Here is a 16,721-nt window from a genome sequence, read left to right on the forward strand (position 1 = left end):
GAGGGAGGCAGAAGAAGAGGTCAGGGTATTTATTCCCTTGGCTGTTTCCAAGTGAGGTTGCCTCTGGCTCCCTATATCCCTCGAGAAAAGAAAGGTCACTGCTCCCCGCCAGGTGGTCTGTTCCAAAGCACGCTTCCTTTCCAGGTTCTGAAAATCACTCTTTCCCCTGTTCCTTGTTCCACTTTGCTTCTTCTAACCCCTAAGACCTAGACTATATCTTGTGATTCTATCACTCTCCACCCATCCCCTTGTAAGTAGTCTCCTTGAAAATAAACCCTCTTCAAATTATTCTAATTTGAATGAGCCATCTGTTTCCTGCTGGGACCCCAACTGAAGCAAATCAATCAAAATTCATATTGCATAGCAACACTTGCTGTTTAAAAAATCTGCATTTCTACCATCTTCTCAGATTCACCAACTCACCTCACAAACTCACTCATAGAAAACCATTTGCCCTGCAATATCATTATTCAGAGTTGATCGACAACTCTGGTCCTAGAAGAGTACGATCTTGATTCTACCTCGTTTGAACAGAAAACAGTCAGTTCTAGATTTCCAAAAGGGCAGAGTTGGTGCTTATTTCCTCCCTTGATGCATTTCTTTCTGTCCTTTCCAAGCTCTCTTAATGGTGATTTCTCCCACAGGGAGGAACATGGATCTAATTAGTTTCAATATCTTCATGAATTAGTCTAATATGTTTCCAGGAATATATGCACTTTTAAAGAGCACTCCAGGATAACAAATGAATCCCTAATGGTGTTAGGGAATCATGCCTCCCACAAAAGGCACATTCAGATCTCAACTTCTGTCCTGTGGGTCTGAACCCCTTCGGATCTAGCACTTTCGGAGATGCTATTAGTTAAGTTGTGCCCCCAGTGGATGAGGATGGGCCTCAATATTGCTTAACCCAATACTGATAAAGTCCTTAGAAGCAAAGAAAGCTGGATACAGAAAGAGAGAAGTCATGGGGAGCAGCCAGAAGCTGGAAGTCAACAGAAGCCGGAAGAGAAAAGAGAAGATGCTGCCTTGTGCACTGCTGTGTGATCCCCAAAGATTGCCCACCAGCCCAAAGGTACTGACCCCAGGAGGAAGCAAGCCTTCTAGCCTCTGAAACTGTGCTGAGTAAATCAAGTCAACCCATTGTATGGTATTAGTTTTAGCATCCCTGTGACACCAGAGATGGAGAAGGATGCTGACCTCATCTGGTTCTGCAGATGACCAAGGCAGGGCTAATAATGTTCTTGCATCTTTGTCCTAAATGCATCATCCAGAGCAAACTTTTAAGTCCCTGCTTCAGTGTTTCTGGGACTGCTCAGAATTTTCTAATATATCAGTTATTTAACACTTCTAGCTCCCATCAAGGACAACTTAGTTTTTCAGTGTCGAGAGTATAAGAAATACTTCAAGATTACTAGTGGTTGTTTGATGGTATGCCTGAAAAACCATTAACATTGTCCTTCTTTTTATCTCCTGCTTCTGATCGGCCCTGCCCACTCGGCCACATTTAAAATGAAAGACATCAAGTAAACAACGTCCAGAGCTTGAGCCATCAGGGGACCCTAAAATAGCAGGTGATCTGCAGCAGGGTGTAGCCACACAAACACATATGCAAATCGTTCAGATTTGGTACCTAGCAAATAAGGGTAACAATTTATACTTTGATCTGACTTGATTATTTGAAAAAGCTGCCTTTCTGTGTATCTATAAGTATAGGCTCTCATTCCATCATGCAACCAAGTTTCTTACCAGAAAACCACGTTAGAATTCCCTTACACAGAAACTGGCAGAATTGGATGATTTCTTCTAAGTGGTAAAGGAATAAGATGGTACCCACTTAGTGCTTGTTGGGTTAAACAGTATTATCTTCTTTCCTTTCCCCCTCTGGTTGAAATAGTTGGTTTCAGGTCACAAATCTTTACCGAGTGCTTACCATGTATCAGGCACTGTTTAAATACAAGAAATACAATCCTGAAGAAGACAAAGTCCCTGTCCGTGGTGGTTGCATTTCAAGTGAGGGGGAGGTAGGTAATAAACTTGTAAACAAACACATAAATAAATCATTTAATTTTAGCAACTAAAGGCAATGAAGAAGATAGGATAATGTGGTAGATGGAGTCTGTGGTGTGGTGTGACTATTCAGAAAGGGTGGTGACATCTGAACTGAGACCTGAAGGCTGAGAAGGAGGCAGCAAGGTGACAATCTGGGGAAAAACTCTCTTAGCAGAGGAACAGTAAGTGCAAGGGCCCTGGGGTAGAAATGAGCCTAGTGTGTCTGAGGGCAGAAAGGGAAGTGTGGCAGAAGCCCAGTAGAAGGGCAGGCCTGGAAGAAGTTGGGGAGATGAGGTTGAAGATGGAGGCAGAGGTAGATCAAAGGATGATTGGAAGTTATTGGAGAATTGAAAACAGGGAAGCAAGAAAGTGATATAATCTAATTTATATTTTTAGAAGACAATTCTAAATTTGGGCAGAAAATAAAAAAGTAATTGCGAAGTCCCTTTGAGGGACTGGGGAAAATGTGGAAATATTAAACTTCCCCACTTGGGGAATTTCTGATATTTTCACAAGCATTGGGGACTACCAATTTAATAACCTACATCCTTGATCTTGGGGCTTGCCCTTATAAAATTTATTCCTGCAAAGGAGAAGCTAATCCTATTTATGATTATTTCTAAGAGTCACTCCCAGAGAACCTCTTTCATTGCTCAGATGTGGCCTTTCTCTCTAAGGTAGCTCAGCAGGTGAACTCACATCCCTCCCCCTACGTGCAACATGACTCCCAAGGGCGTAAATCTCCCTGGCAACGTGGGACATGACTCCCAGGGATGAGTCTGCCCCTAGCAACATAGGATTGAGAAAGGCTTCTTGACCAAAAGAGGGAAGATAAATGAAACAAAGTCTCAACAGCTGAGAGATTTCAAATACAGTTGAGAGGTCATTCTGGAGGTTACTCTTTTACTCTTATGCATTATATAGATGTTCCTTTTAAATTTCTACTGTATAGAATAGCTGGAAGGAAATACCTGAAACTGTTGAACTATATTCTAGTGGCCTTGATTCTTGAAAATGATTGTATAACTATGTAGCTTTTACAGTGTGACCATGTGATTGTGAAAATTTTGTGACTAACACTACCTTTATCCAGTGTGTGGGCAGATGAGTAAGAAAACAAAGGCAAAAAAATAAATAAATATTAGGGGAAGTTGATAAGAAGTATGGGCTGTTTTGGCTGATACATATATATATTTTTTTGAGTAATGAAAATGTTCTAAAATTGATTGTGGTGATAAATGCACAACTGCATGCCGATACTGTGAGCCACTGATTGTATACTTCGACTGATTACATGGCATATGAATGTATCACGATAAAATTGCATTAAAAAAAGACAACTCTGGGTGCGTTGTAGAGAATGGATTATAGGAGGCCAAACACAGAAGCTTGGATAACAAAGAGGGGATGTGGCAGAAGCCTAACTGGCAAACAATAGCGATGATGGCTTGGTCCAGGGTCTCAGCAACTAGGCCACAACTGGCCCATACAAGGCCTCTCTGAAAATTAGAAAATGGATTCTCTTTCCTTTTGCAGCTCAGAATAACAGAAAGATTAATTGCAGGGGGTGAAGAAAAAAGAGGAATTCAAAACGAATATGATTACTGAATCATTAAACTGATATCTCTTTCAGTCGCCAGTATCTTAGAGGCTAGAAGTGAAAACCTAAAATTGTGGGATTGTAACCCATGTCAAAGTCTGAAATATGTTCTACAACTAATTGTGGTGCTAAGCTTTGAAATTTATTGCTTTTTTGTATATGTTATTTTTCACAAAAAAGAAAAGAAAAAAAGTCAATTGTGGTGATAACAATATTTAAACCTTGTAGCCTCCTATATTCTGGATCAGCTAGAAGGAAAAATCTGAAAGGGTTGTATGGTAGCCCATGACAAGCTCTGGGATTTGTCCTGTAACTGCTTGTTGGAGAGTGCTTTGAAAACTGTATCTCTTTTATTTCTTTGCTTTGTGTATCTGTTATACTATACAATAAAAAAGTTTAAAAAAAAAAAGAGAGAGAGAGAGAGGGATTCAGAATAACTCAGAGTTACACCTAAATAATTGGGTGGATAGTGGTGGAATCAGGAATCAGTGGTTCAGTATCAATCACCATTTACTTGAGGATCTTGAAATTTTCCATGTAGTAAGTGTACCCATGTTATAATCTGAAAATTCAGTTGTACTTACCGCACTGAACTTGGTTTCCCTCATCTGGCACTGGAAACCTTATGCTGATGTAATGGAGCTAACGTTTGAGAGATATTAAACCAATGTACTTGTGTTCCCCGTAACCCTCGTGTGTCCCAGTGACTCCCCCACCCATTGAGTCAATGACATTGAGTCACAGAGAGAAAATAAACCCCACCTGAGAACAAGTAAGCCACCACATAGCTTGGCATTTCCAAACAGTACTTTAAAGAATTTATAGCAAGACAATAGTTTGAAATCACATGCTTTTGACTAGCAAAAGCCAGACTTTGTTGAAAGAAAGAGATGTGGTCACACAGACAATGAGGCACAGCTGGGAGGACACCACAAACGGGCCATGGCTAGAGCCAGGAAGGGCACAGGATATGACGTCACAGCCATTTTCCCCATGAATGGAAAGAGAGATAAAAGTTTAAGTAGCAGGCAGGAAGTGGGGAGATTCAGAGGTATGTGCACAGGGCTGCCCCAGTTGAATGGAGGGGGAATCCTAGGGCAGGAGAGGTGGGGACCCTGCTTTCCATTTGGAACTGGGGCAACGACACAGAAGTGCAAATGCTGTGGGTAGGCAGGAGGCCGTGAGAGAGGGTTCTGGGGCCTGCGCGTAGCCTGTGGGACCCAGTGCGAGAATGACCAAGGCTGACAGGAGGAATGGGCTGGAGGGGTACTGGCCTTGGGCCAAGAGGGTGCAGGGTGTGTGGCCTTTGCCTGTGGCAGGGGCCATGGCTGTCAGCTGGAGTCAATGTAGGTCCAAAGGAGGAGAAGGGGCCCAGAGAAGGGCAGGCAGACGTCCCTGCCTCTCTGTAAGCTTCCCTTCCACCTGGGTGACATCTCGGGAAAGGGAAGGGGAGAGGAGACCTTCGGATGAGGAAGAAACCCTGAAAGGCTGAGTAATTTCCTGAAGGAGACCTTTGACTGGCAAGATCAAGTGTTTTCCACTTCCACCAAGAATGGGGACTTTCCAGCAGGAAGTCATTGTAGACCATAAAGTTACTTTAAAAAAAAAAAAATTTGTATTTTTCAACCCTGCTGCATTTGGAAGGTCTGTATTGTTACTGAATGAAGAGAACTCAGCTTGATGTCCCTGTGCATCTAATAGAGAGAAGGGAAAAGGAGAGAGGGACTGGTTCTCTCAGGAGCAATTGAGTCCAGGGAGAGGAACAAGGTAACTCAGACACAGAGGAGAAGAGGAAGACATTGTTCACTGTATACCTTTTGTAACATTTGAATTTATACTACATGCAGGCATTAACTATTCAAAAAATAAATTAAAATGGGAAAAAGTAAAAGTTTCTGTAATGAAAAAATGCAGATGCACCAAAATCTGACATTCACTGCTTGACAAGTAACAATAAACACTTCTCATCTCACCAGGAATCTTTGAGCTGCTCCCCCCTCCTCTGTGCACTTTGTAGTTATCTTTTTTGTCTGTGCTGATGCCGGCTTTATAAGCTGTCTTGCCGCCCCAATTAGCCCATGACCCGTCTGTGGTCTGTACCTCACAGCCTGCAGGTGGGACCTCTTCTCCAGGGGAAGCAGTCCTCCTGTTTCAGTTGGTCTGGCCTGTGGTCCTGAATTGAGGCGTGGGAGGATTGATGAGGTGCCTCTGTCCCCATTCTGACTAATGTGAAAAGAACTTGGGCACTGGAGCCAAACTCTCTAGGACTTCCCTTTGCCAACTACTAACTTTGCATCCTTAGGAGAGTCTCAAGTTTCTTTTTCTATACATTGGAGTTGACATGAATCTCGTTGGATTATCCCAGGGATTAAGTAAGAGCTTTGGTAAAAATTTCTAGCTCTTTGCTTGACCTGTTATGATTACTCTCAACCCCCAATCTGAGCAAACAGGGGTTAATTTTTGTAAAATCTCACATTAAGCCAAACTCAACACACCACTTCTCCCTTTTCCTTTCTACCTGTCATAAGCCCCTCCACTCATCTACTGTATCCATTACCTCCAATTACATCATTTCCTTGCCCCAACCTCCCCCTGCCCACTTCTTTTATTAATTAATATGTTTTCATTTGCAATTAACAGAAAATTTAAGTCTAACTGGATTAAACTTTAGGGAGATTTATTGGCTCAACTAACTGAAGAGTCAGTAGCAGAGAGGGCCTTGGGGCTGGTTACTCTGTCAGGCCAAGGTTACCAAGGCCCCTGTTTCCTTCTGTCTTTCCTCTCTACCACCCTCAGTATCAGCTTCATTCTAGGGCTGGTTCTCCTGGTGGTTATAGTCTGGATGCCAGCAGCAATAGGGCTTCCTCATTGCATCCAGGGAGACTGAAGGGAAGTGGATACATACAAGATGGATGGAGCTGGAGAAACCATATTGGACCATGACATAGAAGGCAGATCCTAAGGCAGGGAAAGAAGCTAGAAATAATCTGGACTCTTGATACCATGGAGCTCTATTCTAACCTTATTTCTTCTACCTGAATTTTTTCATAAGAGAGCAATCAACTTTTCATGTTTAAGCAACCACTATTTGTGTCTTTATGTCACTTGCAGTCAAACACAATTAATATAACAATACCGGATCAATCTAACTGCCTTCCCACACCAATTTTGGAGGTTCTAAATGTTGATGGTCAAACCACCTAACTAAGCAGGTCAAGTGCCAATATAAAGTGTGTTCTACAACCTTAACTGGGCTGCCCTGTTGTCTCTCCAATTCTCTCCAGTACCCATTTCAAATCTTCCTCATGCTTCTCAAACTTTACACTTCTCTTTCTCTTACTTCCCTCTAAGCAGTTTACCTCCCTTATTTCAGAGAGAAAATGTAAGAATTCGTTAGATAAGAACGTCCCCCCACTGCCTGCCTCCAAAATTACTTGTATTCACACTCATTCTTTTTTTCCTTTCCTCCAGTTACAATGAAAAAGGTGTCTCTTCTTCAGCCTACAGCTAATTCCTCCCCCTGTATCATGGAGCTTGTTCCCTACACCTATACAGGGACTATCTCTATCACCTTACACCTATTTTACCGAACTCTTCCTCTCATCTGCAAAACAAAGAAAACCTTCCTTCAACGCCATGTCCCTTTCCAGTCCTCTCTCTTTCTCCTTCCTTCTCTGCTTCCCTTCCTCTTTCTTCCTCTTCCTTTCCTCCCTTTCATAGCCAAATTACTTGGCTTTTCTGGGTCTCCATTCTTCATCCCTCAGCATCTTCTCAGACCTCTGGAATATGTCTTCTGCTCCCACCACTCCATGAAAATGCTGTTGTAAAGGTCACCAACACTTTCCTCGTTGCTATATCCAATGACATTACTTAGTCCTCTATTTGTTTTGCTTCTTAGTAATGTAATACTGTAGATATTCCTTCTTAAACATTCTCTTCTGTGGCTTCCATATCATTGATCAGTTCTGAATTTCTACTCTTTTTTTTTCTGACATCTTTCTCAGTCTTTTTTTATGGGTTTCTCCTCTTCCACCCTACCCCTTAAGTGTTACTCTTCCTCAAGAGTCTGTCTAGGTCCCTGTGCTGGTTTGAAAGGATGTATGTTCCCTAGAAAAGCCATGTTTTAATTTAAATCCCATTTCGTAAAAGCAGAATAATCCCTCTTCGATACTGTATGTAATTAGATCATCTCCCTGGAGAGGTAACCCAAACAAGAGTGTTTGTTAAACTGGACTGGGGGAAATGTGTCTCCACCTATTTGGGTGGGTCTTGATTGGTTTACTGGAGTCCTATAAAAGAGAAAACATTTTGGAGAATGAAAGATGCAGAGAGAGCAGAGCAGGATGACATAGCCACGAGAAGCAGAGTCCACCAGCCAGTGACCTCTGGAGGTGAAGAAGGAAAATGTCTCCCAGGGAGCTTCATGAAACAGGAACCCAGGAGAAGAAGCTAGAAGATGATGCTGTGTTCGCCATGTGCCCTTCCAGATGAGAGAGAGACCCTGACCATGTACGTCATGTGCCTTCTCACTTGAGAGAGAAACCTTGAACTTCATCAGTCTTCTTGAACCAAGGTATCTTTCTCTGGATGCCTGATACTGGACATTTCTATGGACTTGTTTTAATTGGGATATTTTCTTGGCCTTAGAACTGTAAACTAGCAACTTATTAAATCCCCCCCCTTTTTTTTAAGATGGAAAGATTTTCTTTATTAATGACCCCAACTGTATTTCTTTAGATACAGGAGTTTTGAACTCAAATACTTGGGAGAAAACAAGTTAAGACTGCATTGTCCTGCAACTCATTAACAGTAACATATTGCAAAGCAAAAGAGCTTGGGAAAGAGGGTGGAAAGGAAGGGAGCGAGGGAGGGAAGAAAAAAGAATTAAGTTGATCAAGTGGAATTATTCTTTGTATTATTATTATTTTTTAATTCTTGGTAACTATGAAGTCCTTGCAAGCACAGCTCATTTCTGCAGATTATTTTCCAAACGTGTACAAAATGGAACCAAAATGGAGAATTCCTTAAGAACCTGAAGAGGTGCAACATTAAAAGCTACGATTATCCAGTAGCAAGTGTTCCAGCCTTCAGCTGCCAGCTACTTCCTCCTTCTGTGCCCAACAGTTAGCGGGATGAAAACGTCTTCCCCGTGATTGTTTTCATTTCTTTTTTCTCAGCATCTGAACGTGCATGGTTCAGCACCTTAAGGAAGTCAGATGTTTTTGCCCGCCTACGTGTGTGAATATAGGCCTTGGAGCACTTGATGTGATAGTGCGGGTAATCTCGAAGGTGAATCAGGTTAGTGGTGTTGTCTCGGGCACTGGCATTGGTGTGGCGAGGGAACAGCACAAAGGTAATACAGCCAGTGTTGTCACCCACAGCGGCATCTGTGTCTTTCAGCTCCAGAGGCGGTTCCCTGTGGCTGAGCAGGACCTGTGGGGCTGTGGGGCTGGCTCTGCGTCCTTCTTTGAACTTCTGCATAAATACCTTTCCAGTGACCACATCATCATCATCTTTAAACACTGTGCTGAAGACTACCGTGACTCTGTCCTTTCTGGACTCAACATACATGGTCTCATCATCCCTATAATGGATAACTGCCCTGTTCTCTCCTTCCTTGCCCTCTTCTTGGAACTGGAAGTATTTCTCAAAAACAGAGGCAAAACAATTTCGTTTCAACATGCCAGCCTGATGCATAATTGAATCCTTGGATGCAGGGAGATTTTCAAGGTCATATAACAAAGAGACATATAGCAAAGGTCATATAGTAAATCCTGATTCTGGATTTACCAAGAAACTCCCGTGCACCCTCTTTAATAACTCGTGAGCACCATGCGCCTGAAGTTCCTTATAGAATTTCAAAGAAATACTGACCATCACATTTGTTTTGTCTCCATTAGGATTTGAAATATGATAGAGGACCCCATCAAAATCTGCAAATGTTACTTCTACTGCTTCTGGTTTGTTTCCGGCGGCGGCGTTCTCGAACTTGAGCGCAAGTGTCTCCTCGATGATGGGTTGTTCCCCTCCCCAGCAGGATCATGGGGGCGGCTGGCCCCTGAAGCCTGAACCCGCCTGCCAAGCCGCCGCCGCCGCCGCCTCACCTAAATTCCCCCTTTTAAAAAGCCATTCTGTTTCTGATATATTGCATTCTGGCAGCTAACAAACTAGAACAGTCCCAGAATAAGAAAGAGGTCCTTTAGTCCTATATATAGATCAATGTAATGCCTGGATACATCCTAGAGTATATCAAGCAGATAATCAAAAAATATTGACAAAATCCCTTGAGAGATGGGAGAAAGAATATGGAACTCTTAAACCTTACCATCAGGGACTCCCCCAATACTGTGTCAAACTTTAGGGACACCAAATCAATAGGTCATGCTCTTGATCCTGAGGCTTACTCTTGTGAAGCTTATGTAGGTAGTGGAGAAGCTTAGACACCCTATAGGTATGCCTAGGATTTACTTTTGGAGGACCTCTTTTGTTGCTCAGATGTGGCCTCCACTCTCTCTAAGCCCAACTCTGCAAGTGAAATCATTGCCCTCCCCATTACGTGGGGCATGACATCCAGGAGTGAAAGTCTCCCTGACGATGAGGAAGGTGAGTCTCAGGGATGAATCCAGCCCTGGCACCATGGGATCAACAATTCCATCCTGACCAAAAGAAGTGAAAGAAGTGTAACTAATAAAGTATCAATGGCAGAGAGAGTTCAAATAGAGTCGAGAGGCTACTCTGGAGGTTGCTCTTATGTAAGCAGTTAGACCTTGCTACCTATCATAACCTGCCAACCTCAACCAGGACCATTCCAGCCAATCCTAAAGAACACCTAGGGCAATAAATAAGATTCCGCAAGGGTTCCATGCACTAGAGTAACTTTCCAGAAACCTACAACCTCCAGAAGGGTCCCTGGACCAGATAAGTCCTGAAACCTAGAGGGCCTAGCCTCTTCAGAACATCAGCTAGTTCCATCTCTCTACCCCATGTTAGTGACAGACCCTTCCAACATGAAAAAATTAGAATGGCCATGGCCCAAACACCCCTAAAGAAAGCAATGGAAAGATCAAAGGTGATGGTGAAGTTATACAAAGAAGAAAGGATTTAAAAAATGAATATGAATGCTGAATCATTAAATTATTGTCCCTTTAGTCTCCAGTATCTTAGAGCAGCTAGAAGTAAAAACCTACAATTGTGGAATTGTAACCCATGTCGATCTCTGAAATATGTTTTACAACTAATTGTGGTGCTGTGCTTTGCAATTTGTTGCTTTTTTGTATGTATGTCATTTTTCACAAGAAAAAAAAAGTCGATTGTGATGATAAAAAAATATTTGAGCATTCCAGCCTCCTATATCCTGGAACAGCTAGAAGGAAAAATCTAAGAGGATGATATGGTAGCCCATGACAAACTCTGGGATCTGTTCTGTAACTACTTGTTGAAGAGTGCTTTGAAAACTATTGCGTTTTTATTTCTTTGCTTTGCATATATGTTATACCATACAATAAAAAAGTTAAAAAAAAAAAAAAAGAGTCTGTCTAGATCATGTCTTCCTGGGGAATCTCACTCATCCATAGGAACTCAGACTGAGGACCCTCAAATCCAAGGAAGATTTTTGGGACTTCAGACCCATATATTCAACAATCAACAGGAAAGCATCCTGGATATCTTGCAGTGATCTCAAACTGCACTCGTCCCTCCTCTCCTGTCTTCTAAACCTGCTCTTTTATTATTCTAATGAAATGAATGAACTATTATGCATCTAGTTGCTCAAACCACAATCATGACTCCTCTTTCACCCAATCAGTCATAATGGCCTACCAACTTTACTCTTAAATAAGTCTCAGATCCATCTACTTCTCTCCATTCCCACCGCTACTTCCTTTATGCATTTTCCCATCGTTTCTCACTTGGTCTACTCTACAACTTTCTAAATGAGTCCTTTCCTCCAGTCTTGCGCACGCTATACCATTCTCCACGATATAGCAAACTTGACCTGCTGATCTTGTCATTCCCTGCTTCATTATAGATGTTAAGATAAAAGTTCACCACCTTGATTTGTCTTACAAAAACCCTGTCTTATGTGTTTCCTGCCTGTGTCTTTGGCCTCTTCTCTTGCCGCTCCCTTCCTTCTACGCAATTCATTCAATTTCAGGTCCTCAAATATGCTGTACTCTCTGTTGGTGTTAAACAGCTCTCCTTCTCTGGGGCTTCCCCAGGAGTCCCACGGTTCAAGGAGAGGGGGTGAGGTGTATCACAACTGTCAACAAAGTCCCTTTTCACTTTCCTACTCCACTCAAGAGTGGATTTTCTCTTTCCTATTCTGTGATCTCAAGATTGCTAGAAAATTAAAAATAGCTCTTCCATGCATGAAGAATGAAGGGTACAGTGCTAATGTGCTCAAATATTCAATGAATATTTAACTGAAGGTTGACTATATGCAAGACACTTTTTCTATTTTTCACAATCTCTTCAGGTTTCATAAAGGGTCAAATCTTTGTCTCCAGCAAGTAATTTATGCTCACACATAGAGCCACCCTTCAAGAAAAGGGAACTCTTCCCTATTGCCATAGGTCCCTTAGCCTTCAAGTAGCAGAATCAAGTCAGAAAAATAGTTTCGGCTCCAGTCATACAGGCCCAAATCATACTACTAATTCTAAACAAAAAAAGCATTTTGCTTTGAGTTGGCTATACTAACCATACTGATTCTGCTTCGTGGCACTATCCACACTCTCTTATCCAATAATTCCAGAATATATCAACCCCTGGTACACATTTGTGTGAGTGCTGGTCACAGGATAGTTTTTCTCCATGAGAAAATAACTGGCTCAGAGTGGGGGTCAAATTTTAGATTTATTAACCAACCAACTTCACTACCTTTAACTCCACTTGAAAGAGAACTGATCTCCAAGGAGTCCACACAAATATGACATTATTTTATTGGTACCCATATAAGTTTAGTTTGCTCTGAAACAGCACTAAAAAACAAAAAGCAAATGCTGGCATTCCAGAAATGCTGTGTTAGCTGGAAATGAACCATGCAAACAGAAGCAAATGAGAAAACGAGTTGAGACTCAATAAGTTCTTTCCAGTCAGGAAGATAATGTTGTCATTGCATAAGATTCCATTTTGTTTAAGTATACCTAGCTCTCTAGAAAAATAAAGAGGTCTACCACCTTTCCACTTAAAGAGAAACTTCAAAGAAACAAAGCCATAAAATAGGTATGAGGTATGAACCTTTTGTGTGCAAATCTCTTCCAGTAAATACGGGTTCTTACAAACCAGACCAAGAGTGTTTGGAAATCCAGAAGGTTAACTGACAACCCAAATGAGTGATAATGAGCAACAATAATGGCAAAGGACAAATTAATGTAATGTTCTCCAAGTGAAGATGTAAATTGCTGATGTTATGTCATTTCTATCTCCCACGTCGCTCTCATTTTATGTTTCATTGCTAAGCAGCCGTAATTCACCATAATAAATGAAAGCACAAAAAGGTGAACTTTCCGTCTAAATTCCCATTACATGAAAACAGTTTTGAAGGTAAAAAAGATGTTAACATGGTGCTGATGACCAATTGCTCCAACTCATGCATAGATCAACATATAATTAAATTCCAATATACAGTTCCTTGGAATTGGTGGTTACGGAATTGGACATGTTGGGGCACTGCTTCTGTACTCTACCCCCCAAACCATACTATTTCATAAGTGCTTCACCTATGAATAATTTGGATTTGTTCTTTCCGTTAGCAATTGAATGATAAAAGGGTCCTTGGACTGAAGATAATTTTATCTTTAATTTAAGGTGCTTCTGCCTCTGTTGTATTAAAAATAGGCTACTGAACTCCCCAAGTGAAGAAGCTATAGATTTATTAGTCAGGACCATCTGCTGTTTCAAGCCCAATTCCATACATAGGACCAGCAACTAAGGAACTAAGATGAGGTGGAACGAATATTAATTCATTGACACCGAAGAGTCGAATTATCTTGCTCCTCTAGGACGCATATAATGAGATTCATGGCCACAGACAGAGCCAAGGAATTAAACATAAAAATGTGCCACAAAATTGCAGGAAATGTTGGTTTGAGTACAACAGGATTCTCTCAGAAGGGCAGACTGTTTATCTACATATTTTCTAACTCCCTCCACTCACTTAATTTCCAGTTTATTTACAATGAATAAAACAGTCCATTTTTACTTACTCTGATAAAGGAACATCTAAGGTCTGTATGTGAGGTCAGACTGAATTAAAACTTGGACTCACATCTTGTCTGAAGAATTCCAAATATTTGTGAAACTCTAACCAGGCACTGTTCTCAACAGTCTTTTTGTATTGAAAGAGGAATTCAAACATTTTAGTAAATAAATATGGTCATATTTGAAGTCAGTAGCAATAATGAAACTATAAAAGCACTTCAAACAAATTCTTGATTAACTCTCAAACTTTAAAATTTTATAGCATACACCAAAGCAGTAAAATTCTCTTTAATGCTTCTCTGCAAATGGTGGCATATTAAAAGTAATATCTTACATTTTCATTTTATCATTTAAGTATCACTTGACAGTTGTATTATTGTACTTCTTGACAAGATTGCAAGCTTTGCATAGTACAATTGATTTAGGGATCCTTGCCATGGTTTAGTTCTTTCAATAAAATCAATAAAAAATATAGTTAGCATTTGCATTCATGTATACAAGCAATAAGATGAATATGGAAATGACACTGATAACAAACTTACTAGAGTTTACACACTCAAGTGAACACTATTTTCTTCAAACTAGCCTCTTGAGAAACTATTTATTCCAAAATTGAGAGTGAGGGAGGGGAGGGAGAGAGGGAAAGGAGAGAGGGAGAGAAAGTTCTCCAAGAGACTGACTGCCTCTTGATGTTATAAGTCCTTCCTAAAATTTCCATATCTGAAAATTTGGACAATTACTATGGCTTCTCTGGTGGGGAAGCAGTAAGTTCTTTAATATTCCATTCAGTGCAATTTCGACTTTAGGGATTTTAACATGTTACCAACACCCGTAGTGGAGAATTCCTCTCCCAACCTCCACCCCCAACTCCCAACCCCAGCTGCTATCTAAGCCCATCCCTGCCTTTGGGAACTCCTAGCTGCTACAGATCTGTTTGTCTGTAGGAATGTACCATTCTCTTATCCCTTGACATCTGGTCCAATTCAACTCCTGTTCCTCAACCAAGGAATTTGCTCCTAATGATTCATGATTTAGACAATTTTATGGACTCTTAGGATTCAGGTTACCATTACTATTCAACTATATTGTGGATTAAGAAAGATTTTGAGAATTGCTTGACAATCTAGTAATTTTAACATTTTAAATGAGAGAATATAATCCTCATTTCAATTAACTGGTCTTTCAAAGGTCATTTGACAAAGAATCCAATTGGAAGTTGGAGGACATCTGAATGTGTTGCATTCCTGCAAAGGTGTGGTATACAAAACAGTTGTCCTAACTTTACATTAAATAGAAAAGTAAAATAACAGACTTGTCAGTGAGTGAGCACTCAGTTTCCTGAATGATTTATGTAGAGTACCAAAGGGCTGTAAATGACACTATTGGGCAACTCTTGATTCTCTCTCCCTATTCTTGTCTTTCTTTTCCAAACTAGGGCAAATCCTAGTTCATCCAAATGAATTCTGAAGCAGACCATTCTCCACATTTGGTGACCATTTTTTATTTGACGTCGAAGGCAGAAATTTTGATTCTGCTGACATTTTTTTTTTTAATAAAAATTATTAAAATACAGTGGACTTCCATGAGCTTCAACAAACAAAATATTCTCATGGTTTGTTTGACAAACTTCAAACCAAAAAGTTTTGGTGGCAAGTTCACTGTAATGAAGGGCAGCCACAGAGGACCTAGGTTTATATCAGATATATCAATCAGTAACTTCTCCTTACTAGGCCTTACTTTCCTCATCTGTAACTTGATTGCCAAGATCCCTTTAGTTTACATTCTATGATTTCTTTCTCCTTTTTTTTTTTGTAGAGGAAAAAGAATGCCAGATTTTATCTTGTAACAATAAAGTTTTTAGAATAATAATTTTAGAAAATGCATCTAAAAAAATGGAAGAAAATTCTTACAATATACATGACAGGTCAAGAGCTGCCTCTTTAATTTATAAAGATATTCAATCAGTAATAAATTTCTTAATACAAAATTTGCTGAGCAAATAAAATATAAATAAACATAAGGAACTATTTTAGCCAATAAAACTATCAAAGTTTTAATAGAGTTGATACCAGTCGTGTTGGTTTGAAGCTACTATGTTTCCCAGAATAGCTATGTCCTTTAATCCTCATTCAATATTGCTGGGTGGGATATTTTTCTGATTGTTTCCAAGGAGATGTGACCCACCCAATTGTGGGTGGTAACTTTCTTTTTTCCAATATATATATATTTTTAACATTTGTTCCCCCTATTATTTATTTATTTTTAATCCATATGTTTTACTCATCTGTCCATACCGTAGATAAAAGGAGCATCAGACACAAGGTTTTCACAATCACACAGTCACATTGTGAAAGCTATATCATTATACAATCATCTTCAAGAAACATGGGTACTGGAACACAGCTCTACATTTTCAGGCAGTTCCCTCCAGCCTCTCCACTACATCTTGACTAACAAGGTGATATCTATTTAATTGTGTAAGAAAAACCTCCAGGATAACCTCTCGACACTGTTTGGAATCTCTCAGCCATTGACACTTGATTTTGTCTCATTTCATTTTTCCCCCTTTTGGTTCAGAAGGTTTTCTCAATCTCTTGATGCTGAGTCTCAGCTCATTCTAGGATTTCTTTCCCACACTGTCAGGAAGGTTCACACCCCTGGGAGTCATGTCCCACACAGACAGGTGGTGAGTTTGCTTGTTGTGTTGACTGGAGAGAAAGACATCTGAGCAACAGAAGAGGTTCTCTTGGGGGTGACTTTTAGGCCTAATTTTAAGTAGGCTTGACCTATCCTTTGTGGGGTTAAGTTTCCTATGAACAAACCCCAAGATTGGGGGCTCAAACTATTGCTTTGGTTGTCCCCACTGCTTGTGAGA

At 40.6% G+C, this 16,721-nt stretch overlaps 1 pseudogene; it reads right to left on the reverse strand.

Moving 5' to 3' along the window:
- Window positions 1-8,669: 8,669 nt before the first annotated feature.
- LOC143661570 (actin-related protein 2/3 complex subunit 2-like) lies at window positions 8,670-10,456 on the reverse strand (annotated as a pseudogene).
- Window positions 10,457-16,721: the final 6,265 nt, after the last annotated feature.

The sequence above is a fragment of the Tamandua tetradactyla genome, chromosome 17 (genome assembly GCF_023851605.1).
Source record: "Tamandua tetradactyla isolate mTamTet1 chromosome 17, mTamTet1.pri, whole genome shotgun sequence".
NCBI lineage: Eukaryota > Metazoa > Chordata > Mammalia > Pilosa > Myrmecophagidae > Tamandua > Tamandua tetradactyla.